The sequence below is a fragment of the Peromyscus californicus genome, unplaced genomic scaffold (genome assembly GCF_007827085.1).
Source record: "Peromyscus californicus insignis strain IS unplaced genomic scaffold, ASM782708v3 Scaffold_19__1_contigs__length_69161282, whole genome shotgun sequence".
Classification (NCBI taxonomy): Eukaryota; Metazoa; Chordata; class Mammalia; order Rodentia; family Cricetidae; genus Peromyscus; species Peromyscus californicus.
This window is the reverse complement of record NW_026294491.1, coordinates 10,475,801-10,503,542: the sequence shown is the minus strand read 5'-3', so window position 1 is coordinate 10,503,542 and position 27,742 is coordinate 10,475,801. Positions and strand designations below refer to the sequence as shown.

The 27,742-nt window shown below is 43.5% G+C and overlaps 1 protein-coding gene across 9 annotated transcripts in view; it reads right to left on the bottom strand.

Moving 5' to 3' along the window:
- Pcbp3 (poly(rC) binding protein 3) overlaps window positions 1–27,742 on the bottom strand; it is a 204,004-nt gene that overhangs the window by 80,258 nt on the left and 96,004 nt on the right. The window contains exon 3 of one of the 9 annotated variants that reach the window (XM_052744606.1): window positions 4,910–4,986. The exons of the other annotated variants lie outside the window; for them this stretch is intronic. The gene's annotated coding sequence lies outside the window, so the exon portion shown is untranslated. The remainder of the gene's footprint in view (window positions 1–4,909; window positions 4,987–27,742) is intronic. 9 annotated transcript variants of the gene reach the window in all.

The window sequence follows — 27,742 nt, the reverse complement described above, 5'->3', positions numbered from 1 at the left end:
TCACCAGCCTAATTTTTAATAGAATCCAGCCTTTCCTTCACTAGGGAAAAGTTTTTGTGAACACTTCATGAGCTCAATGTTACCCTTCTCCTACTCTCGCTGGGCATCATGGTCAACAGGAATCTCTGGTCCCTGATTTTAGCCTAGTCAGAAAGATTCAGTGTGTAGAAACCCCAGTCACGTTCATTAAGCCAGTGCCCACAGACTCCAACCTTGTTTCTGCTCCCACGTGCTACCTCGAGACCTGTCTGGGGTCAGTCTCCTGCCTGGCCTACTAGGCTCTGGACATCTTTAATCTCCCAGGAAAGTATACTGTTTAGTGCACATCATATTTCCACAGTCCAAGACTGGGGACACGGGAGGAGTGAACACACACCCATGGAATAACACAGCAACCATGCAGAAACTACCATTCCTGTGGCATTCCTGGTCCTATTAGATGGCAGGCTGAACAAGTCATGAGGACCAAGCCAGTAAGCAGAGTGTGGCTTCTGCCTCCTCCGGGTTTCTATGCTCCTACCCTGACTTCCCTCAGTGTCGGAATGTGACCTGAGAGCTGTAAGATGAAATGAGCCCTTTCCTCCCCAAGTTGCTTTTGGTCATGGTGTTTTACTGCAGTAAGAAAAGCCCATCTAAGACATCAGTGAGTCTTTGTTTTCTTCATCGTGTGATTCAGCCATCCTGTCTCGTGTATTTTGCTGCCCTAAATGTTTGCTTCTTTCTGAAGTCCTTGGCTGTTTCTTTGGAGGAAGCAATGCTTCTATCTGAATCTTTTTCTCATGTGGTATACTTATAAACCCGTCCCTTGACTGCTCTTCCTATTGTGTGTGGCGCTTCTTTCTCCTGCTTTTCATTTTCTTCAAGTGTGTGATGGAGCTTGGCTGTGTTCACAGTTCTGCTAAAGCCTCAATCTGCTTGTCCTGTCCTGGATCCCATACACCTCCATTCTGTCTTCAGGGAGTGGTTCCCAGGCCCTGTCTGGAGTTACAGATGGCAGGGCACACTTTTCGATGCCATGGCCCAATCACAGTCTACTTTCTCAATGTGAGTTGGGTATACACATCTGGAGCTTGCCCCTTTTTCTCTCCTGCCTCTCCATGCATCGGAGTTCTTATTCTTTGTGGCCTTTCCACATTCCCTACAATGTTCACAAGCATTATTTGTTTCAGTCGATTAATCTATATGCCTGGCCCTCTAATTGAAGGCACTCCTGTTCCTACTGTAGCTGCTGCTGCTTAAATTATCTTTTCTGAAGGTCTTTGGATTAAAATGACAGCAGATGACAGTTCTCTGCAATCTTCCTGTTATATACATCACCAGGAGACTGGTGTGCACTATCTTTAGGCTCTAAACATCCTTCCTCAAGTACTGGTGACATTTCCAGCCAGGAGAGCCACAGAAGGCCTGCACCTACTTCCCAGTCTCACTTAAGAAAGGCACCACAAAGGCCAGGTGGGGCTGGAGACTGCTTGCCTTGAGGTCTGGGCACAGAAGGGAAGCAGGAGTCCAATCACATGATAAAGCAAGGAAAAGCTGAGGGCCAGAAGCATGGCTTTGGACTGGTGACAGGTCCAAGGGCCCTGCTCCCACATGTAGCTCAGGCCCAGAAGTACATCACATCACAAACTGCACATCACTCTCGGGAGCAGAGGCTAACCCGTGTAGCTACTCTGTATTTATTCAAGACTTATCCTGCAATTTCTCTGTTGCCTGTAATTACCCTGTGCCACTACATAACACTTGCTGTGTAGTTAAAAGGCAATAACCATGGAAACCAAGTACTGTTCTCTAACTTGAAAAAGTGTGTATGTGTGTGTGGAGGGGGGAGTTTTTTAATTTCTTGGTTGTTTTCCACTTTGAGAGCAGTTAAGTTACAACCACCACCAACTGAACAGAAGCCAGGTATGACATTCTGCCTTCGGCCGTCCTCTTCTCGGTCTCTCCTGTCCCTGCTCACATCAGTCGGCTCTCTTCGCCCCAACTTCTCACTAGTTCTTACTGATCAGAAGTTAGTCCCTACTAAAACACCACTCTGCCAGTTCCACCCTAACCAGGCAACTGTGCCAGCGCCATTGGAAAACAAAAGCTACCAAGCACGTGGCATAGTCACACACGGGCCACACAGCCCAGAGGTTGAAACTCTCCTTTCTGGTCTGGTCACAGTTCCAGACTTTCAAACTCATCCTTTACAACCAAAACTGTCTTTGAATGTGCACACTGAATTTCAGATGGAGTCCTTTGTCTTCACGCCTCTCCATGCTCACTTTGGGCTCATGGCCAACAGCACCCTTAGGGAAAGACTTCCTTGCTGGACCCCACTGGTACCCACAATACCCAGCACTGGCCTCAGTGGGCTGTCTCCTCTCCCTCCTGCTTGTGTGTGGCACCTCAGATATATGCTGCTGCTTCTCCCATTTCCACAAGCAACCTAGCTTCCTTCTCCCCTCTATCTTTCCCCCTGTATAGTAAAACTCTCTAAAGTAGCTTCCACCATACCTGCCATCCCTAATTTTCATGCACTCCACCTTCACCCATTTTTTAAAGAAAACATTTTATTTATTTTTGTTTTACATGTTTGTGAGTGTTTGCCTGCATGTATATCTGTGCACCACATGGATGCGATGCCCAAGGATGCTGGAAGAGGACATCCGAGTCCCTGGAACTAGAGGTACAGGTGGCTGTGAGCTACCATGTGGATGCTGGTTACTGAACCCTGGTATTTTGTAATAGCAGCAGGAACTCTTATCCATGGAGTCACAGCTCCAGTCCATCACCACCACCCCTTACACACTTCACTTATGTTCCCTGAATCTAGAAAGCTCAAGACTGCTTATGACTCCCCAGACTTTTGTGCTGAGTCCGCACTCTCACCCTGGCAGGTGAGGCTGCTTGCTTGATGTGCCTCACGGCTCCTCCTCTCCCTAGTCTCACTCCAGCTCAATCCCTGTCTGTTCCTCTGCCTCCCTACTCTACAGAGGCTGGAACCTCCCAGGCCAGGGCTGAGCCTCTCCTCTGTCTACCAATGGTCCATACTGTCAGCAGCAATACACGGATTTGCTGACCAAGCATAAGTCCACATTTCCTTTGTCTTCTCTGCCAGGCGCCTCTCAGCCTGAGAGTCTCGCCTCAGCTCTGCATCAGTGCTGATGGTCTCCCTGTTGTTCACCTAGAGCCTGGTGGTTCTTCAAGTCCTTTGTCACAGACATTGCTTCTCACTGTTTAGAGATCCTGCCTCACACTGGGACAGTCATGAGAAGCCTTATGCTGCTACCTCAAATCAGGAAGTCAACAGTAGCCAAACGTGGGCTTTGTGCCAGGTTCTGGGGAGGCTTGGGGCAGATGCACCAGTGACCCTGGAGGTGAGGGGGTCTGTCCCAGAGATGGCCATCCAGAGTGGACTTCACACTTGAGGACAAAGAACAATCATATACACTCAGCAGATAATGGAAAGGGGCGCAAGCCCTTGTTCTAGTCACGTGGTTCTACCTACCACTGCTTCTCACCTGTGCCCAGGCCGAGTCTCCTAACTGGTCTCTCCTCACACCCTGGGTCGCTTGAGAGTCTATCCTCCCCAGAAGCCACAGTGACTTTGTAACAAACCGTCAGCTCGGGTCTCTCTTCTGCTTGCACCATCAACAGCTCTCGCTCAGGCTGGATGACGTTGCAGGGACCCACACTTGCCTCTCAGAGCTAATATGCCCCACACTCACTCTCCTCCGGCCATGCTGGCCCCTGGCACTGCTGCACTCTAAACGTTCCTGCTGGCCATTTCTTCTGCATGGCTGCTCTTCATTTGCAGCTCCCTCTCTCTCACCTTTGCTGAAATGTCACCTCAAGTGGGGCAAGTGCGTGTGTGCACAGCTATATGTACACACGCACTCATGCATACACACATACACAAGGGAGCACACACATGCACAACTATGTGCATATAGACAGACATAAACATTATCACACATGCACAAAAACACACATATGTACCTTCCTATACATGTGTGCACAAACATAAACGTGTCTAGATGCATTCCTACACCCACACCCATGTGTATATGTGCCCATTCATACCCATGTGAACTCACATTTACATGCACAGGCACTAATATGTGTATAAGCATATATACTTGTGTGCCTGTACATTACATGCACACTTACACTAACACACATGTATGTACATACTCATTTCCTCTTGATCCCCTTCCTTTACACCCTTTCCCTTCATCTTCTGAATCTATCACTGGTTTTCTCAGATGCAAAGTCCACCCTGGACAGCCATCCCTAGGAACACATGCCCGGGCTGCTCACTTGTAGATATGTCCCAAGTCTGCTCAGAGCCTGGCATAGAGCCCACTTTGGTTACTGTTGATCTGCTGACCCTGGAGCTGCTCAATTCCTCCAGCCTCACCTATAATCACTCCTCAGGTCAGTGCTACTCTGCAAGCTCCCACTACCTCCACTGTTCCTAACTGATGAAAATGACCACAATGCAAGTAAAGAATTACCAACATTCTGTGTAGACGAGAAGTAACAGTCACCATCAACCCAGGCCATATTATTTAGAAAGAAGCATTTGTTTTCGCTCCGCTATAAATTACCCCTGAAGAAAAATAAATAGACGAGAAGCAGGCAGTACTGACAGGCTCTGCACAGCTCCTTCTTGATGTCCCTGTGATGTGACAGGGCAGGAGGGGGTTATTGGGAATTGGGTCAGAGTGGAAAAGCAAGGCAGGAACCAGAAGTCAGGACCAGTCCTAAGTTGGGGTGGGAAGGGTGGGAGTTCTGGGCTGAGGTCAGGCACAGGCAGGCACAGGTGGGCAAAGCAGGTCAAGGCAGGCAGGGTCACAGGTGGCCATTGTCTGGAACAGGATGGGGGCTGGGTGGGCAAGTCACCAGCAGGGGTGGACGAGAGTACCTGGGAGCGCCTCCTTCTCCCGGCCTGGGGACGCCTGTCCTGCCAGCCCACCTGCTCCCCGAGGAGAGACTGTCCATCTACCAAAAAGCAAGGGAGAAGCGTCACATTACCTGAGGAACCTGACAAGGCCAATAATATGAAGGCACACAGGCCATAACCCACCTGACCCCTTTCAGTCCCTTCTCAGTTTGGGGAGCTCACAGAAATTAGGTATAGCGTCCACCAGCAATTGTCAGACACTGTCCTATGGCTCACAGTACACCCCAATAAAGAGACACTGGGGACCCTGGTGTGGCCGCCTGTCCATTCCTGGTACTAAGCATTTATTGGACAGCCTCACTTTTCCCCAGCCCTTTGCCTGCAGCACATAACTACCAGAGCTGCATCCCAAAGTCCACTTTGGTCACTCCTTAACTTGACCTTCAAAACAGTCTGCAACCTCAGTGAGCCCAGAAATGCATCTTTGAAATCTAACCACACATCTCTGAAGGGCTGTAAGTACCTCAATTTGATGTATGTTAGCCAAGCCTACTGTTTGTGGAACATAATGACAGAAGAGAAAAACGAAGCCATTAAGTCCTGTCTAGGACACCTCCCCTGCTCTGTACCCAGCAGTCAATGGAGAGGATCTTATTCTTTGGTGTTATATAGAATGCTGTCTTCTAGGCATAACAGCCGTTACATCTTTTTAAAATGTTTTTATTAGCATATAATAGTTATACATAATAATGGGTTTCATTATAACTTTCCATACACATATATAATGTATTTCAATCATATTCGCTCCCATTCCTCCTCTGCCAATAAACATCTTCCCAGTTAGCTCCCTCTTCCGTTTTCATCTCACTCACCCACCCCCTTGTAGTTTCCTTAGGGTTCTTTGCAGGAGCATGGGCACCTAACCAGTGGCTACACTACTAGAGAAACTGTCTCTGTTTCCTCCCATCAACCATTAACTGAATATAAACCCTCAGGCGGAAGTAGCTCCCATGAGACAAGATACTGGCAGATTCAATCCTGTTCAGATTTGTACCAGGAATTCAAGAGTGTAGCGGCCATGTTATACCCAGATGTCAATGTTCCATATTGCTACCCCACCCCAATTTCCTCCAGATGTTATATTCTTTCCATCCCTTCTGCTGCATTCTCTGGACCCTAGAGGGGAGACACAGATTTTCCACTTCTAGGAATTCAATAGCCATTTATTTTCAGTCCACGGACCAGTTAGGGGTCTCTACAGTTACTGCTGGCTGTGTAAAAGGAAGCTTCGCTGATCAAGGCTGACATCAACACCAATTTGGTACGGTCATAAACACAGTTGCTTAGAAGGCATTCGACAGGCACATTTAATAGCAATAGCTTCCTCACTAAGGCCTGTTACCTCCCCAGCCTTAGGCTTTTGACCAGGTTCAGAGTATCAGTCATGAATACCCTCCTGTGGAGCAGGCATCAACACTAATAAATAAATAAAAAGCTGTTGGTTACCATATAACAGACCTGCCACTATTGTACCAGTGGGCTCGGCCAGTCGGTATTGCTGCATGCAGAGTCCAAGCTGAGTAAGACTGTTGACGGTAACTCTTCCTCAGCAGCCTGAAAAGCTCTCACCACTATGAGAGCTAGCGAGCAGGGAGGAAGCTTCCAGCCCAGTTGTAGCCTGATTTTTCTATGTCCTCTGACCAAGGCATGTTGTGTCCTCAGGGTCTTACAATCTACTTTTAGTGGGCAACCAACAGCATTGGGCTATATTGGGGGGGGGGGGGGCTTCAGGAGATCCCTGACCATAACTCATAGGAGAATAGCCCACCCATGACATTAGGATTTTTGTTTATTAACACATGGCTTCTAGGAGCAGCTCTGCCCACACACTTAAAGTACATCCACTCCAAGTCCTTTTTAACTTTTCAATTAGCTTATCAAGTATCAGAATTTATGACCTTTTCCTACATCATTCATTTTGGATGCCCCTCCCACCACAATCCCTTGTACTTCCCCTATCTCCCCACTTCTGTGCCCGCTTAGAATTTTCCACTCCCAGAATCCCCTCTTTCAATTTTATACATGTTTTCTACACAATCCACCACTCACACAACTTAAAGATTCTTTTTACCTGTTTCATAGGCCCCTTTTTCCTAGTTTCCTAGGCTTTACGAATACTCACTTCCATATAAAAACAGACTTATAAAGTTAAAAGCTAGGGCCATCATATGAGAGAGAAAATTCAGTGTCTGTCTTCCTAAGCCTGAGTTACCTCACTTAATGTATTTTCCAGTTCTATCAATTTCTCCTACAAAATTCATAATCTCACTTTTCTTTTTGACTGAATGAAATTCTATTATGTTTATGTACATTTCCATTCCCACTCACCAGTTGGTGGAGGCTGATTTCATTTCCTTACTATTGTGAAGACAGTAGCAATAAACTTGGATGTACAAGTACCTCTGTGGTAGGATATGTAGTCCTTTTGGGAAATGGCCAGAAGTGGTATACCTGGGTCGTATGCAAGCTCAATTTTTGGTTTTGTGAGAAACTTCCACACTGATTTACACAATGCCTGCACTAGTCTATACTCTCACTGACAGTGCATAGGTATTCCCCTTCTCCATACCTTTGCCAGCATCTATTTTTTTCTTTTAAAAAATATTTTTTTTATTTTATGTACATGAGTGTTTGTCTGCTTGAACATATGCAGGTACTGCATGCATTCCTGATGTCTGTAGAGTCCAGATGAATGTGCCAGGTCCTCTGGAACTAGACAGTTGTGACTCACTATTTGGATGCTGGGAACTGAACCCTGAACCTCTCAAGAGCAGTAGGTGCTCTTAAGCACAGACCCATCTTTTCAACCCCCATTTATTTATATTCTTGAAGAGAGCCAATCTAACTGGGATGAGATGGACTCTTGCCATAAGAGAAATCTCAGAGTGCTTTTAATTTGTATTTTTCTTATGGCTAATGGCGATGAACACTTGTAAAAATATTCATCGGCCATGTGTATTTCTTCTTCTGAGAACTCCGTTCAGTTCCTTAGTCTGTTTTTAATTGAGTTGTTTCCTTGTTTAGTTTTTGGAGTTCTGTGTATTAATCCTCTATCAGATGTACAGCTACCCATCCTGTGGGCTGTCTCTTCCTCACTGATGGCTTCCTTTGCTATCCAAAAGCTTTTATCATGAGTTTCTGTTTGTTGACTATTGATCTCAATTCTGAGGAACTGGAGTCCTATTCAGAAACTCTCTAATGATTTCAAAGTTCCACGTCTTACATTAAAGTCTAATCCATTTAAAGTTGATTTTTATGAAGAGTGAGAGATAAGGATTCTAGTTTCCTTTTCATACAGGTAGATATCCAGCTTTCCTAGAATCATTTGTTAAGGATGCTATCTTTTCCCCAATGTGTATTTTTTGGCATCTTTGTTAAAACTCAAGAGTCGGGGCTGGAGAGATGGCTCAGAGGTTAAGAGTACTGACTGCTCTTCCAGAGGTCCTGAGTTCAATTCCCAGCACCCACATGGTGGTTCACAACCATCTGTAATAAGATCTGGTGCCCTCCTCTAACCTACAGTCATACATGCTGTATACATAATAAATAAATCTTTAAAAAAAAAAAAAAAAAACTCAAGAGGCTGAAGTTGTGTGGGCTTATATCCAGGTCCTCTATTCTTTTATAATGACCTCTATGCCTGTCTTCTGTGCCAATAACATGCTGTTTTTATTACTATGGCTCTGTAGTATAATTTGAAACCATTTGAAATATGGATACCTCAGATTCTTTCTGCTGAGGATTGCTTTGACAATCCAAGATGTCATACTTAGCTTCAGCTGTCAACCTGACACAAACCTGGAAAGGGAATCTCAATTCAAATATTCCCTCATCAGATCAGCCCATGCAATGTCTATGGAGTATTTTCTTATTTGCTCATTAATGTTGGAGGGCCCAGCCTTCTGTGGATGGTACCATCCCTAGGCAGGTGGGCCTGAGTTATATAAGAAAGGTAGCTGACCATGAGCCTGGGAACTATTCAGTACATCATTCCTCTGTGGTTTCTGCTTCAAGCTCCTGTGTTGGCTTCCCCTGATGAATGGGTGTAAAGCATAAGAAAAAAAAACCTCTTTCCTCCTCAAGTTGCTTTTGGTCAGGGTGTTTATATCATAACAACAGAAACAAATCTAAAACACAAGGTCTTTTGTTTCCCGATGAATTTTTAAAGTTTTTTTCCCCTTATTTATGTGCATTGTAATATTGATGAGGATTGCATTGAATCTGTAGGTTGTTTCGGTATACAATTATTTTTTTAATATTAATTCTTTCAATCCATAAACATGGTAATTCCATGTTCTAATGTCTTTCTCAATTTCTTTCTTCAGTGTGTAAAGGTTTTCCTTATAGAGATCTTTCACTTCCTAAGTTAGGCTTATTACAGGGCTGGTGGTGGTGGCGGCATTCTGTTTATTTTTTATGTTACTGTAAATGGGGCTGTTTCCTTGATTTCTTTCTCAGTATGTTTGTCTTTCATATATAGTAAAGGTGATTTCTGTGTTAATTTTACACCCTACTATTTTACTGAAGGAATTTTCAGTTTTAAGAGTTTTCTGGTAGAATCTTTAGGGTCTCGTGTATGGGCTCATACTATCTGGAAACAAGAATTATTTTTATTTCATTACCTATTATATCCCTTTTATTTGCTTCTCCTGTCTTATTGCTGTAGGTAAGACTTACAGTGCCATATTGAATAAGAGTAGAGAGTGGAAACCTTTGTTTTAGTGGAGACACTCCACGTTTTTCTCCATTTAGTATGATGGTGGCTGTAGGTTTGTCATAGATAGCCTTTATTGTATTGAAATGTGCTCCATACTAGCTTCATAAGAAAGGAAGGAATGTTTCCAAACTCATTTATTTTATGAAATAATTTGAAAAGGATTGGCATTAGTTCTTCTTTAAAGGCCTAGTAGAATTTTGCAGTAAACTCCTCTAGGATTAAGTTTTTTTAGTAGAGCAGTTTTTTAATTACTGCTTCAATCTTGTTGTTTGTTATAGATCTGTTCAAATTATTTGTCTCATTTTGATTTTATTAGGTAATATGTGTCTAGAAATCCATTTCTCTTATACTCTCCTATTTTGAATTTCTTTGGTATATGTTATAATGTCTCCCTTTTCATCTCTAACGTCATTGTTTTGGGACTCATCTCTCATTCTTTTGGTTAGTTTGGCTAAGGATTTGTTGATCTTTTTATCTTTTCAAAAAACCAGCTCTTTGTTGCATTTATTCTTTGTATGTTTCTTTTTATTTTTTATTTCTACTTTATTAACTTCCTCCCTAAACTTAACTATTTCTATCTACTGCATTGTGGTTTGTCTTGTTCTTTTTTTTTTCCCCAAGGCAGAAGGTGCATCATTAAGTTATTTATTTGAGATGTCTCTGATTTCCTAATGTAGGCAATTAGAGTTATCAACTTCCCTCTTAATTCTTCATTGTATCCCATGGGTCTTGGTGTGTAGTATTTTCATTTTCATTCAATTCTAGGAATTTTTAAATTTCTCTCTTGATTTCTTCAGTAACTCAATCACTATTCAATACCGTACAGTTGAATCAACGTGAGTTTGTGAATTTTCTGTAGCTTCTATTTCTGTTGGTTTTTAGCTTGTTCCACTGTGGTCAGATTGAATGCAGGAAGTCATGTCACTTTTCCTGTGTTTATTGAGACATTGTTTGTGTCCAAATATATGACCTATTTTAGAGGGTGTCCCATAGACTTGTGAGAATGATGTGTGTTCTGTAGTGCATGGATGGAAATTCTGTAGGTGTCTGTTACGTTCATTTGCTCCATGGTATCATTTAACTCCAATGTTTCTCTGTTTATATCCAGAATGGCCTGTATATTACTAACAGTGAGGTACTGAAGCCACCTAGTACTAATATGTTGCAATTAATCTATAATAATTTTATATCTAGTACTTGCTTTGTCGCATTGTGTGCACCTGTGTTCAGTGGGTATATTAATGGACTGTCCCTTTGACCAGTGAGCTTCCTTATCTCTTGATTGGATGTCTATTTTATCAAATGTTAGAACAGTGAGATTTGTTTGTTTCCTATTTCCATTTGTTTGTAGCACCTTTTCCTATCATTCTCCCTAGGCTAGTAGCTATCTTCAATAGTGAGGTGTGTGTTTCTTGAAGGCATCAAATAGATATATATGATTTCTTAAGCCAATCTGCTAGTCTATATCTTTGAACTGGGAAATTAGGACTATTAATATTCAGAATTATTACAAAAATATGTATCGATTCTGGTCATTTTGGTTGATTTTGTAGTATTTCATGTTTTCGTAATCCTCATTTAATTACTGTTCTAGGATAGTCCCCTGCCCCCAGAGTCTCTTCAATGTGTGTATCGTTCTCTTCAAGTGAAGAATTTCTTCCAGCATGATCTGGCAGAGCTGGCTTAGTAGTTATAAATTCCTTTAGCCTGCTTTTATCATGAAATTTTTTTTCTACAAAATTTACAATAGTTTTGCTGGATATAGTAATCTGGGTCAGTAGCTTTGCTCTTTCAGAACTTGAAATACACTTTTCAATGCCCTTCTGGCTTTTAAAGTTTCTAATGACAAATCAGATGTTGTTCTGATGAGTCCTCTTTATATGTGACTTGTGTTTCTCTCTTGCAGCTCCCAATATACTTTTGCCTGTATATTGAGTGGTGTTTAAATTAAGTTGCATGTATCTGTGTTTGTGAGTGTCCAAGCACATATACAAGTACATGTCAGGGTGTTTTGTGGAAGTCAGTGAACAATTTACAGAGTAGGTTCTCTCTTACTGCATGGGTCCCAGGGATCAAACTCAAGGTTTATCAAGGCTTATCATCATGCTTTTCCATGATAAGCCATCTGCTGGCCCTATTTAGTGTATAAACCCTATAACCTGGGAGCTCCTTTTCTGGTCTTATCTGTTTTGGTATGTTGTTACTTGTGTATTTGAGCCTTTCTTTCCCCCGGAAATTTAATAAATGTTCTACTATGGTTGTATTAAAAATGCTTTTATGACCTGAGCATGGAGTTCTTTTATGCCCATAATTTGTGAATTTGGTGTTTTCATTGTATCCCAAATAATCTTCTTGCATGTTCATTTGTACTTTTTTTTTTTAAGGTTTATTTATTTATTATGTATACAGTATTCTGTCTGCATGTGTCCTTGCAGGCCAGAAGATGGCACCAGATCTCATTACAGGTGGTTGTGAGCCACCATATGGTTGCTGAGAATTGAACTCAGGAACTCTGGAAGAGTAGTCAGTGCTCTTAACCGCTGAGCCACCTCTCCAGCCCCTCATTTGTACTTCTAAAACTTTTATTGTTGTCCTTGGTTGAGAATACTAATTCTTCTACTTTGTCTTCAAGACAGATGTTTTCTTTCAGATAGTTCTGTCTTTGTATGCGACTTGGTATTTCTCTTGCAGCTTTCAATACAGTTCATTTGTTCTGTATATTTTGTGCCTTCTGTGTGTGTGTGTGTGTGTGTGTGTGTGTGTGTGTGTGTGTGTGTGTGTGTGATCACCCCTCCACACCTATACCCTGCTCAGTGGATCTTTCTCTATGGCACTGTTGCCTTGTGAGGCTTTGCAAGACATGAGTCCTTCTACCACTGCGTGGTATCCTGCATCTTTTACTTGTATATTATGGTTTCTGACTTTGTGTTTTTATGAAGAGGGGGTGGGGTTCCTGTGCATTTTTTTTTAAATTCTAGTTTGTTTCTTTTATTTGTGTTTTCCTCTAAAGAAAAAGAAGATGTGGAGTTGGATGGGTGGGGAAGGGGGAGGGTCTGGGAAGAAACGAGGAAGGGAAAACTGTGATCAGAAGATATGATATGAAAAATATTTTCAGTTAAAACAAAAAAAATCTTTCACATATTTTCTAGTTTTTGTTTCGTTTAGTGTCCCACAGGGTTTAAGTAGGGCCATCTATGTGACACTGAGTTTGTGACTAGGAAAGAGACAGACAACTGACTGTTAAAGGTTGACCCTGCATCCTCTAGCCCTGCTAAACTTACTCTTAGTTGTAGTTTGTTTTGGATGTTATATAGACAGCATGTTGGCTGAACATAAAAGCGGGGTTGCTTCTTCCTTTCCAATTCCAAAGCCTCTTATTTCTATGTTTGCTATATTGAACTTGCTAGCACCTCCAGAACAGTAATAAACAGAAAAGGTAAGAGCAGGTTTTCTGCCCTTAGTCATGACTTTAGGGAGAAAGTCAAATTTCTACTGAGTTGAAACAAAGAAATCAGGCAAACAAAGCATTGGCCCCTCAAGCTCTAACCATGAGATGTGGGTGGTAAGAGTCTCCAGGACCATCTCTAGCATCCTTGAAAGGCACACGCGATGAAATAGCAGACATGGGAGATGCTGGGTGGTACAGGGAAAACAGAGGATACTGGTCCCAACAGAACGAGTGTTCATAGGAGCCAAAGGTCACACAGCCTCTTCACAACACCCTTTTGTAGCTGCTGATGAGGGGGACGAGCAGGTATGGGGCACAGCCCAACTAAACAGCCTGTATGTCTGAAGTCCTGTAAAAAAGACCTAGACAAAACTTGAGAGCACCTATCTAAAATGTTCACATACACACTGAGACAAAAATAAGATCTAAATAGACATATCCTTTAGGGAGAAACAACAGAAGACGTGAGCACAGCCTGCCACACAGAGAAAAAAAAGCAGAGAGAGAGAGAGAGAGAGAGAGAGAGAGAGAGAGAGAGAGAGAGAAAACACATATGCTCAGAAATATGTACAAAATAAAATGAACCGATTTTTTTTTTTTTTTTTTTTTTTTTGGTTTTTCGAGACAGGGTTTCTCTGTGTAGCTTTGCGCCTTTCCTGGAACTCACTCTGTAGTCCAGGCTGGCCTCGAACTCACAGAGATCCACCTGGCTCTGCCTCCCGAGTGCTGGGATTAAAGGCGTGCGCCACCACCGCCCGGCCAAAATGAACCGATTTTAATCAACAATCTTCATGTGTTTCAGAAAACAAAGCCTCAACAAATGGATTAAAGCCCTCAAGATGGCAATCTAAAGGGAAGGGGTAGGAATGCCAAATAACAATAGGTTAAAAACAAAACACAACAAAATAGTTCCAATAACATCAAGTCTCAATGAAGTGCAAAAATAAATAAATAAATAAATAAATAAATAAATAAATAAATAAATAAATAAATAAATAAATGAACCACAGTGTTAACTTTTAGGATTTTGATATGTATGCTACAATCTGAATAGCCAATGAGGCTAGGTACCTAGTAAGGGACCAGGGATGGGGCAGGGGAAATAAAATAACGGGGACTATGGAGTGGGACAACTAACCCTAAAGTTCCATACATAGATGAAAGGAATCTAAACAGAGTCACCGTGTAAGAGGAGATACAATGCCCCAACTAGACATCTTATACCACCATGCAAAACCCCCAGTGCCAGTGTTGAGTCATTGGTAAAAGAGGTCCCATAGACTTCCCCCCACCTCAAAATCACAGACCATTGCCAATGAATTGATTGTTCTCCATAACCTTATGGTAAGGCCTTGTTGATGAAGATAACACTAAGTCATTGAAAATGGAGAAATCTAACTGGTGCCCAACTAGAAGTTTCACCCCTACTGACTAACATTCAGAGTGCTGGTACCAGAGGATAAAGGCAATCAGTATCACCCAGCTACAAACCCTGCAACCTACAACAGTAAGCTGCCTAAAAGATACACTGGTGCAATAGTTATGGGAGTAACCAAACACTTTTTAAATTAGATTTAAGGCCCATTCCATGAGATAGAACCCACACCTGACACTGTGAAAGTGGCCAAAAACTTGAGTCTAAATAGATCATGGGCCTAGGGGGAAACCCACTACTATTACTCTGATAAAGAAACATAGCAATAAAATGATTCCTAAGACGACATTCTGCTAAACCCACAGATCAGTGCCTCATTCATCCCTCATCTAAGAAGCTTCTTCTTGCAGTAGATGGGAACTAACACACACCCATAGTTGGACAATGTACATGGCAAGAGACTTTGGAGCACTCAGTCAGAAATGAAATGAGTTCATCAACCACCATCACCACCCCAACTCAGTGACCTATGCAGAGAGGAGGTAGAAAGATCGTGAGAGCCAGAGGTGATGGAGGACTCCAAGGAAACTTCTAGACACAACAGGACTGATGTGCATATAAACTCACAAACACTATGGCAGCCCACACAAGACATGCACAGGTTCAAGCCAGATGGGGACCCAGCGCTGAGAGGGAGAAGGGGACACAGAGCCCCAGCCTTATCCAAGAAGATATTAGCTATTGGTAGCTTCTGGCAAGAGGAAAAAGTTTTCTCCAAACGTGTCTCACTAGGTATATCAACCACATTCAGGGTAGTCCCCATGCCCAAGAGTAGTTGGCCAACACAAAGCAGACTATGTGGTTTTTGTGGGGTTTTTTTGAGGGGTTACTTTTTATTTCATTTTGTTTGTTTTGGCACATGTTGACTTATTGTTTTTAATTTTCATTTTGTGGGTTTTTTTTAAAGAAGGAGAGAGAGAAATAAACACACAAGTGGGTGAGGTATAAAGGAGGGGAGGAGCTGGGAGAAGGGAGAAAATATGATCAAAATATAGTGCATTTAAGAAAGTAGGAAGTTTCACTCTTTCTTCCTAGCCAGGAGAGGTAGCACAAGCCTTTAATCCCAGAACTTGGGAGGCAGAGGCAGGTGGATCTCAGAGTTCAAGGCCAGCCCGGTCTACAAAGTGAGTTCCAAGACAGCCAGGGATATACAGAGAAACCCTGTCTCAAAAAATCACACACAAAAAAATTAGGAAAAAAAACCCCATATATTTATAAACAAAACAATCACCAATGTTGCTTGCTTTTTCTCTTCTGTCTCTTAGTGTTCGCTCACTGATCTGTCAGCTAGAGAGCAGAGACTCCACTGCATGGTTTCATCCAATGGAGGATGTCCAAGAGGAGGTATGTGGCCCTCTCCCTTTGGTGACATCCCCCTGAAGGGCCTCCTGCAGCCTCTTTTGTGCTCAAAGGGCACTAAGGAATACGTGCCCTCCAGCAGAGCTCAGAGTGCACCTCCAGAAAGTCATAAGGACAACTGTGGCCAGAACAATTTCTTTTTTCTTTCTGTTCTTCTCACTGAATTAACTGAAACTGTGTTTCTCTAACAAGAAAGGTGCAGGTTTTAGTTGGTTGAGCTTTTGATTGAACCACTAGGCTGTGATAAGCTTTCCTGAGAGATGTAACACCTCACTTATAGCACTTGTGTAACAAGTGCCATTCTCTCTGCTTCTCTCTCTCTCTCTCTCTCTCTCTCTCTCTCTCTCTCTCTCTCTCTCTCTCTCTCTCTCTCTCTCTCACACACACACACACACACACACACACACACACACACACACACACACACACACACACACACACACCATAAAGCCCTTCATACAGAGACTGCCAGCCAGATAACGGAGTAGAAAGAAGAAACACAGGACTTGAAAACTCAAGAGACTGGTACCATATGAAGTAAAAGCAAGTGACCCGCATTCCAGCCCAGAGTAAGGAGAGAAGGTGCCTACAGCATCTGCACGAGGGTTCCCACCTGTTAGGGGAAATGCTGTACCAACCTAAAGCCATGGTTCTAGGAATTGAACTAAACAATGCACTGCCAGCAGGAGTCCATGTGAGGAAAGTAACCATCATTCCCATCACTTCAGAGTCAATGCCCAGCGTTTGTCCACACTAGGGGATACAGGCAGACCTGTGGGAACATTCAAATCTAGCATGAGCACATGGCTGCTTGAATTCTAGGTACAGTCTTAAAGCGACCACTTTCACTCCTAACCTTAACCACTGCAGAGACATTTCTATTCAACTATAGTCACAGAACAAATGCAGAAGACATTGTGAAAACTAACAAGAGGCATCCAGTGCCCCAGCAGCATTCCTGGGATCCTGGAACTTGGGCTTCTGATGATACTGTGTCAGCTAAGCACTGCTGGGGGCTGATCGTGGTGGCCAGCGCTGGAGTCAGACCCCCAATTCCAAGCATATTCTGGCAGAGAAACAGGAACATTACCTCTCTGGAGCACTCTACACCAGCTTGCCTCTTGTGCTGAGTACTCAAACACTAATAGCCCCTTTGAGTCCATGGAGCAGCTGATGAGGAGATGCCCAGCTCCCTGCCCACAGCATGACAGCACGCTCCTCATCCAGCTCCTCCACCTACATGCCCTATTCTTTAAAAGCCCTGAGTCCCACCCCCAGTTAGGCGGGGCTGACATGGCAGTGGGCTAGAACAAGTAACCAAATGCTGATCCACCAGCATCCCACATGATGCCCATGCTGAACAGGAGTGCTGGGAGCCATCTTCCATATTTCCTTTGCTAAACAAGTTGGTTTCCACAACTTACAAAAGTGGTACTGTTGATTTACACTAAATCCACACGGACCTCCTGGAGACCATCACCCACGGATGCGATCATGATACACCGAAACTGTGAATAAATTTTCTAAGCAGCATCTGTTTAGCCACCCATGAGGAAACAGGATTGCATTGCAGACGCAACGCTAGCTGCAACAGCTCTGCTAATGATTTCACTGTGCAGTGAAATGCCTGCAGCGGCACAAAGGTGCAAAGACAGTATCAAGTCCGACACGCTTTCAGAAGTCAGTCTGCCAGGGGTGGAAGTCTCCATCTCAAGTGTTTGAGCTCAGAACATCAGGGAGGCTCCTTGTCACAATGCAGAGCTTTGGTGACAGTTGGCTACACATGGCTAACAGCATGGCTGGCCTCTGTTGGTGCCAGAACAGCCCATATCAATGGGTGCTGTCTCAACAAATGGTGGAAAGGCAAGTCCGTATTGGGTATTAGAGTGCAGTGGAGGGTACAAACCATAAGGAACAGAAACCGCCACACTTGGGAGGAAGAACATTGGTGCCCTGGCTTTTGGCCAACACTTGACCATAGTACCAGTTCCAAGACCACAGGCCATATCTTCACCCAGGCAAAAACCAACCAGACAACCTTGTTTCACTTCATGCTGCCCACTTTCATGGCTTCCTTGCCCTCTTCCTGACCCCTGAAAGAGCTGGCATGGCACTCCTCTCCCTGTCATTTGCCAACGACCTCTAGCTCCAGCCTGCAGTGTTAACTGGTACAAAGCAGGACCAGGGCCCTCAATGGGTCACTGAGCCATACGGAGCTCACTTTACAACTGATGGCTCCCCACTATTCTATTTCTATTCCCCACTCTTAGACCTTCATCTATTAAACTGGGGTAACAATTTCACCTTACAAAGATAAAATAGTGTAGCTGCTATGGAGGTCAGGTGGTTCCTTAGTAAGTTAAATTTGGAACTGCCACATCCACATTTAATTTAATTTCCAGGTAACTGAAAGTGCCCCTTACCCCCTCCCCGAGTCCTCCCCCCAAAAAAAACCATACAGGAATTTTTATAGCAGCACTATTTACAACAGCCAAAAAAGAGGTAAAAAATCAACATCCATAAACAGAAAAATGGAGTAAGGTAAATATGATGTATCTCCACAATTATTATTCAGCCATAAAAAGTAATAGAGGTAGGGGGATGTAGCTAAGATGTAGTTATTTGCATAACATGCACAAGGCCCTGGGTTCAATCTCTAGAGCTACAAAAATAAATAATATAAAGGAATGAAGTTCTGAGACATGCTACAACGTGGATGAACTTTGAAAGTGAACACTTAGTGAATAAAGCCCGTCAGAGATTGGGGCTTTACAGATGTGGAAGCTGTATGAACCACAGACACACTTGATGCCAATGACAACAGGTCACCCTAAAGAGGTGGATTGTATGTAGTGTGAATTTTTTATATATATATATATATATATATATATATATATATACATATACATATATATGTATATATACATACACACACACACACACACACACACACACACACACACACACACACACACATATATATATATATATATCAGTGTGTGGTATAGAGAAGTAATCACCGCACAGAGCTGTGTGAGGTTACAAAGTTGTATTGGGGGAAGTGGGAAGGAGAGAAAGAGAGAGCGAGACAGAGAGTGCTATTAGCCCGCGTTTGATCATCTGGTTTTTGGTTTTGCTGTTAATTATGTGTTGTTCTTCTCACTTGGTTTAAAAATTGTTAAACCACTTCTAAATAATCCACAAGTTAATTAACTATGGGACCTAAAGTGAGTAGGAGCCATTTTCAGGCTAAGCAAAGCCCTGGCAACCACAAGAAACTGGCCTCCAAGTGACTGGACAGCATCATTTATCTCTGCAGGGACTGCGCCCATTAGGCAAATGCAGGCTGCTTTCCTGAATGTGCATAACTCATGGAAGGGGCATTTTCATCTGTTCAGCTGCCATGACAAAATTCTTAAGTAGCTTAAACAGCAAAGCCTTTCTTCCTGACGCTCCATGGGGGCTGGAGCATGTGATCAGTGTACCCATATGACCTGGTGCAGGCAAGGGCTCAATGCCAGTTTGCCCACTCTGAATCTGGAATGCGCACTGTGCTCTTTGCCTCCTCTTCAGGGGCAGCATGGTCCATCAGTGGCTTCACTCAGGGCTTTAACTTGGCCTCACGTCATCAGGCATGCTTGGTCCCCACTGCACGTGGACCCTCGGTCGTGCATGGCCTCTTTTTTAATCCATTCTTTGGCCCAGTCCCCATTATCTACACTGGACCAGAAACAGCTGCCCTACCTCCTCAGCTCCAAGCCTCTGGGGCCACTGTCATAGTCAACAAGGCTGTGCTCCACACACTTCCTCTTTCCAGGAGCAAAGAAGCTCTGGCATGGCCCTGCTGGCTCCCAGGAAGCCACATCTGTCTCCGCGCTTGTAATTATCACTTAGCAAGCACACAGAATGATGACACCACTCTTTCCCTTGCCAAAATGTGACAAACAGAAAACATTGTAAAGTTATTTTTGACATTCTATGATTCTATTTAAATGAAAAGCACGAAAACACCCTGAGGTAGTTGACGCTGGTCCCGCCATGTACTCTTAACCACAGCTGTGTGCCCTCCCTTCTGCAGGAGGTCTGCCCCAGCTGGGTGGACGAGAGGGTCAGTAGAGAGAGGTGGGAAGCATACCACTGGCATGGCTGGGCTGCCAGGACCAGTACTCCTGACACTGTATCACAAAAGCAATGGCCTTAATGGAGGAGAAAAGGGTGCCTAGTGGCCAGTTTCACACTTCCACACAAAGCTACTTGTTCCTCATTTATTTCAGAAATAAAAGCCATGCTGTATTAAGTATCCCATGTTACCAGGAGCTAAAGTAATTGTTTCATGAAGACAAAATCAAGTCTATCCTCTAGTAAACAAATCTTGAGCAAGACTGGTGACCAGACTAAGCCTCCCGGAGGCCACAGCACCAGCAAATAGAGTATCCTAAGATGCCTGACAGAGAGGAGGCAGGGCTGGGTTGGCCACCTCCCCAAGACCACAGCACCATCAAATACAATATCCTAAGATGCTAGGCAGAGGAGGGGCAGGGCTGGGTCGGCCACCTCCCCAAGACCACAGCACCAGTGAATACAGCATCCTAAGATGCCTGACAGAGAGGAGGCAGGGCTGGGTTGGCCACCTCCCCAAGACCACAGCACCAGTGAATACAGCATCCTAAGATGCTAGGCAGAGAGGAGGCAAGGATGGGTCAGTCACCTCCCCAAGACCACAGCACCAGTTAATACAGCATCTTAAGATGCTAGGCAGAGAGGAGGCAAGGATGGGCCAGTCACCTCCCCAAGACCACAGCACCAGTGAATACAGCATCTTAAGATGCTAGGCAGAGAGGAGGCAGGGCTGGGTTGGCCTGGGGCTGCCCTGGGCATATGGTGCTGCCTAACTCAAAACGCACATCCAGTCAAGAGCCCTGGCCAGGTCCATCAACAGTGCTAACAATGGGGCACAAGGCAGTAGAATAGTAACCCCAAGCCTCCACCTCCCCATCAGGGCTCCTCTGTGAATGCTCTTCCTCTCTTCCTCTTCTATTCAGGTAACTTTGGCTTCTGGGCATTTGTATTTTAAATATTTCTCTACACTTAAAGGAAATAAAATTAAAAGAATAAACAACAAACTGTCTACACTCAGTCTCTCTCACACAACGTGTCCACCTGGAACTGCACTGCAGCACAGTGTTCTCAGTACCCAGCAGCTGAAATGGCTGCTCTTTCCACCAGACCTCACAGCTCTCAGAGGAGTGTTACGCCAGGGGCTGGGCAGGCCTCCCAAGGTATCATTCATTCTATGTATCACTTAAATGACAAACAGGAGCATATCCCTGCAACAGATAGAATAGCAAATGCTCAGTTCTACAGGACCACCCCGCCAAGGACAAGCCACTGCACCTGTGGTGGGACACTTATGTGTCCAGCAGAGGGCAGCCTGAGACCCTGGTGCAGTCATCACACCCAGGACACCCGGTGTGGGAACTCAAAGAGGTGCATGTCAGAGCAATACTGGGCACACCACACTAAAGTGTCTTTTTATACCTTGGGGGGCAGGAAGGGAGCTGCCAGAAAAGTCTATGACAATAACCACAGAAGTTAAGAGACAGACAAGCAAAGGCCCCTGAAAAGTCTGGATATGGATTCTCCTGGCACCTCATTCTTATCAGACCACAGAAAATCTGAGGAATTCCTTTATGAGAATGAAGTGGCGGTAAAATGTAACATTTCCGCCGGGAAGTGGTGGCGCACACCTTTAATCCCAGCACTCAGGAGGCAGAGCCAAGTGGATCTCTGTGAGTTCGAGGCCAGCCTGATCTACAGAGCAAGATCCAGGACAGGAACCAAAACTACACAGAGAAACCCTGTCTCAAAAAATAAATAAATAAATAAATAAATAAATAAATAAATAAATAAATAAATAAAATAAAATAAAATAAAAGTAACATTTCCATAAATGTTCTATAGCATTTTACCCTTAAAAGGGTAGACAACAGGCCTCACTTCAGGGCAAACTTACAGAAGGAACACTGTGGATGAACACATGGAGCGCCATGATACCTCCTTGCACTCCATCTCAGGTCCCTCCCTTTAAGAGCATGCAATGGCCATGAAGAAAGGAAAGGCAGTCACCAAGACCTATGGTGGAGCCTGAAGGAACCAAGACCTCCATCCCACAGTCTGTGAGGAAGCCCCCTTAGAGGCAGGCCTCCATGAAGATGCAGTTAGCACACATAGCTTTACAGTGGGCCCAAGTGGGAACTACCTCTCCCCAGTCTCCAGTTCCTGGCCCACAAAAAATGTGAGATAATATGTAAGTATTGTTTTAAGGAACAGTTTTGGACTGTTACATAGCAAGAAAAACAAACATAATGGCATTTAAGCTGAGCATGGACCACATGCATGAGTGTGGTCCCAGAAGAACATACAACAATACAGCAATTATATGTAGAATACATATTTGATGATGATATACGACAATGTTACTGGTTTACATATTCACCATGCATGTATTGTTATGTTAGAGTATAGTCCTACATAGAAAAACAGCTTCCTGTAAGCAGTCGATTGTGTGACACCAGCACCAGCTTTGTACACCTTGATGACCAAAGGGCCATCTCAGATGACATAACACATGCCACCCAGGATGTGTCAATGTATTGGATGAGGTTTGAACAAAGAAAAAAAGAAAATACCTGATGAGACATTTCTCAAAATGCATTCCCATCATTCAATGGCATGACATTATCTAGGAAGGAAGCATGAGGAACAGAATCTACAGATAATTGTCAAGAAAAGCCCATGTCAGGAATAACAGCAGGTTCCATGAAAAAGTCAAATAGAGAGAAACCAGGTGTAACTGTGGGCAGGTGCAGGAAAATCTACTGCATGGAAAGTAGCTAGGCCTTCTGGAACCTTCCTAGTTAAGCAGCAGTGTCAGTACCACACGGAGAAGGAGGGAAGTCATAGGGCATCCTTTAGACACGGGACACCACACATCCCACAGCACCCATACCCACCTGCAAGTCTGTGTCATGGCCCAGAAAGAGGCCACAGTGAGCACTCAGCATTCATGGGACAACAGAGACTGTACACTATTACCCAGTGACAGGCCGCGGGGAGCACCTAGCACTCTCAAAATGCGAACTTCACCAGGTAACAAAGAAATACCCTCTGGGAAATCAGTATGCTGGTAACAAATAGTGTGAAATATGCCACTAGAGGGAAGAGAAAGGAAACAGTAATCGCCAGGTTAAATGTCCCAGGCCTGGACTTCAGACTGTTCACAAGAGGACACATACTTCTAAAGGTAGAAAACGTTGTCCAGATCTAGACCTAACATACAACCTTTAGAGAGAACAATACTGCTCTAGAACAAAGTGGAAAGTTACATGATGGGGCTGTGGGCTCAGTGTGGAGGCAAAAGGGAGCGAGCAGCAGCAGGGAACACTGAGAGGAGACCCTGACTTCCATGGGACACAGAAAGAGACATGACAAGCAAGTCCCTGCACAGTCCTGATGGCATTCAGGTAACCCAAGGATGAAAACGAATCTTCCCAACTCAGCACAGTGACGCTCACTATTCAAGGAAACAATTCACTCATAAAACTTTCCAAATTACCCAGCCCCTTGATATCTGTAGAGGTTTCTGATATATCTGGATTTACTTAAAATTTTATATTGTATTTTCTTTGTAGGGGTCTTTTAACTTGCCTTGTTTTGCATTTTCCTCCACTATTTTACATACTTTTTTATTCTTACTTTCTATCCTAGAGTTAGCTCAAGACCTTAGATGGTCACAGTCTAATTAATAGCCTCACACGTCACTTAAACAACTCAGGGCCTTGGACCCTCATTGCTCCACTCTTGACCAGTGGGCATTTCCTGATGCATCACTTGTGGCTGTTCCAGAGGACACTTGCCCCATGGTCGAAATTACATAATTCTGCTTCCAACTCCTTAACTTCAAACTGTGCTATGGGACAATGTGACTTCCTCCTAAAATGGAACATGCAGAAATGCGTTTGCTAAAGGCCTGTAGCTATCAAATTATCTCTGGTGTTACCTGTATTAGAATGTGTTTAGCTTGTTCGTTCCTGAAAGATGTATTCATTAAGAATGGAATGCCGCCGGGCGGTGGTGGCGCACGCCTTTAATCCCAGCACTTGGGAGGCAGAGCCAGGCGGATCTCTGTGAGTTCGAGGCCAGCCTGGTCTACAGCGCGAGATCCAGGAAAGGCGCAAAGCTACACAGAGAAACCCTGTCTCGAAAAAACCAAAAAAAAAAAAAAAGAATGGAATGCCAAGCAGATACCTTCCTCCCACTCGATAAGGTGTTAGCTATCTATTCAGGTCCCTTCCTGGGATATGCAAGGCTAATAATGCCACTCATTTCTTGGAAGGTGGCTCTGCCTGTCCTCAGCACTCAGGGCTTTACCACCACGAGGCAAAAAAGCAGATTTATTCCCATCTCACCTAGTTGGTACTTGTCAGGGGTTTTCAAATTGTATATTGGTGGCTTTTGATCCTGGAAAACAACTGGCTATTGCTTCTTCAAATATTACTTCTACTTTACCATCTCCTCTTCTGGAAAAACCAGTTAATCCTGTGTGAGGTATTAGGGTCCTCATTCTAATCTGAGATCCACCCTTTCACATCTCTGTCTCTGTGCTGTATCCTGGACACAGCCAAAAGCTACAGGAGGAAGGTGCATACAGAAGGCAGCCATGAAGCACAAAACATTAAGTAGCCGAGGTTGCTAATGAGGAGCAAACTAATGCTGGACAAGAGATAAAATACTGGACAGGACGTGGCATCCTGCGCTTGTGGTTCCAGCACATGGGAGATTGAGGTAAGAAGGTAATAAGTTCAAGGCCAGCCTGGGCTACATGGCAAGTTCTAAGCCAGAGTACATAGGATGCACAGGGAAACAGTGTCAAGAAAGACAGACAGACAGCCTGCCTGACGGAAACAAAGACAAGTTGGTTGATTTAAAAGTTAACAGAGGCTATTCTGAAAGGATATCAACAGAATTGTAAATATATACAAAGATATTTCTGATAACCATTTAGAAACTTCATTTATAGTTGAAAATTCTCCACAAAGAAAACTATAAGCCCAATTGCTTATGATGCAAAGCCTAATAGACATGGAGGACACAGCTCTAACGCCCCATGAACACAGACAAGGAGACTTCATGAGCGCAAGACCACCTTCATGGAAAATTTTCAAATGTCTGTTTCGAGAAGGAAAACCACAGGTCAGAATCCCTTGTGGTTATGGTTGAAAAAAAAAAAATCCTCTTAGATAACATATTATAACCAAGTAGGATTTGACTCATTAATGTTAATTCAGCAACATAAATTTATAAATTAATATGATTTATCATTTTGTAAATTAAAAATAAAGACATACATTTTAGTAAGCATTTGACAAAATAAAGCTTTTGAAAAAACTAACAAGGCCGGGCGGCGGTGGCGCATGCCTTTAATCCCAGCACTCGAGAGGCAGAGCCAGGTGGAGTTCCAGGCCAACCTGGTCTACAGAGCGAGATCCAGGACAGGCACCAAAACTACACAAAGAAACCCTGTCTCATAAAACAAAATAACAAAAAAAAAAGAAAAGAAAAAAACTAACAAAACCATAAATAATTGAATAAGATTCAACAAACATTCATAGTTCTCTGTAAACTCCTTACCCACAGCTATCATGGTACTCAGCTAAAATAATGCTCCATAAGAAACACTGAGTAAATCGCCCCCAAGAGCAAGAATGCTGCCAGGCTGGCCAGTCTCCTCATGTCTAATCATCAACCACACTAGTACGCTGGTGCATGCTGTAAAGGAGAAGCAATAAAAAAGATCAAGAAATGAAAGTGCATACAGATTGGGATCTTGTAAGAAAAAACAAACAAGAGCAAATAAAGTACGGCTGTGAGATGCAAATGTGATGTTCTAAAGTTAGTTGTGTTTATATGCGCTAGCAAGAAAAAAAATCAAGATGAAATCAATCACATTTGCAATAATATGGCAAAGAAAAAAACAATTAGAATTAAATTTAACACAAATGCAAACCTTGCCATGTAAAAACTATAAAACATCACTGGAGGATTTATAAAAGGGCTAAATAAACATAAGCTGTTCTATCTCCTCAGATTCAAAGACTTCCTGTTGTTAGCATGGAAATGCTCCCTAGATTACCTACAGATTCATGCAATCCTTGGCAAATCCACCCTTATTTACAGGAGTGGGCAAGCTGACCCCAAAACTCACACTGAATTACAAACAAACCACAATAGCCTGAGCACCCTTGGACGCCAAGACCAAAGGCAGAGTGCTCACCCTGGCCTGCTTCCAAGTGTGCTCAAAGCTTCCTGGTGTAGAGTATGGCCTGGCATAAGAATACACATGGAAGTCATGGGTTGGAACTGGGAATCCAGAAATAAACCTCTTATCTATAACTAGATCATTTTTTTCACTAGGATGCTAAGACGTTTCAACAGGGAAAGAACAGTTTTTTCAACAAATAGTGTTGACAAATGGATATCCTAATGCAAAAGAGTGCTTTTGGACCCCTAATTCATACCATATACCAAAGCTAACTAAAAACAGGTGAAACAGTTAAGACTAGAAAACTCTTAGAAGACACACAGGTGTAGATTTGATTTCTACATACTTATTGTATAAATTGTTACCTGGGATTAGGCAACAATTTCTTGAACATGACCTTTAGCATAAGCAGCCAAAGGGGAGAAAAATGGATAAAATGGACTTGATCAAAATTAAAAGCATTTCTGTGTCAAATGACACTACCTAAAGTAAATAGGCCATCCATAGGATGGAAGAAATTTTATAATGATCTTATATTTGATATCCAGAATACACAAAGAGCCCTTACAACTCAACAATAAAAAAAAGCTCAATTAAAAATAGGCAAGGAGTTTGAATGCTGTTTCTCCAAAGAAGATACACAAATAACTAATAAGCAACACTCAGGACAGCTAGGCATTAGGGAAATGCTAAACAATACCACAACAAGATACTTTCCTACCTACTAGGGTAGCAATGACGCAAAAGATAAGGAGTATTGACAAGGATGTGGGAAAAATCAAAACACATACCTATTTTGTTAAAGGGTAGAGCACCTTTGGGAGACAGCCGAGCATTTCCTCAAGGTTAAACACAATGTGTTATGCAGGCTGCTGAGGGAAAACTTAGCAACAATCTTAGTCAGATGTAGATCCTGCATTCTCCGTTACAAATGTGCCAAGCAAGATGTGCTCGTGATATAACAATGGCATAAGATATGGTGTTTCTCACACCCAACCAGTTTCTTATTGGGTGTGAGCCCCACTCCACAGGAGGAAATTCATATCTGATACTGTAAAGCCGGCCCTTTTGGCCACAGACCCTGGGGGGTGGCTGCTGATGTTTTTCTATGTAGACGAGATATGCCTGTATTTATGTTTGTGCCCATAGATTAGTGCTACTGTCAACTTTGGTCAGAGAAGCTTCTCTATGCTGTGGGTGAGAGTTACTGATGAAACTCAGAACTAGCTAATGTGCTGGGAATCAGACTGCTGGATGCTCAACTCTAGTGGGATAGCTGTGTCAACCTCTCCAAGACTCAAAGAATACCACAGAAGAGGAGGGTGGCAGGAGAGTAAGAGCAGAGGGAGGGAGCAGAGGGGTGCTGAGTGCTGATTTCCATGCACGGCAGCTACTGCATTCGTAAAGTTGTGATGACATGCGTAAGACCTGCATCAAGACGGGACCCATCAACATTCCATCATGGACGGGGAAGGGGTTCACAGGCCCTCTTCCCACCACAAGGGTCTATAAGG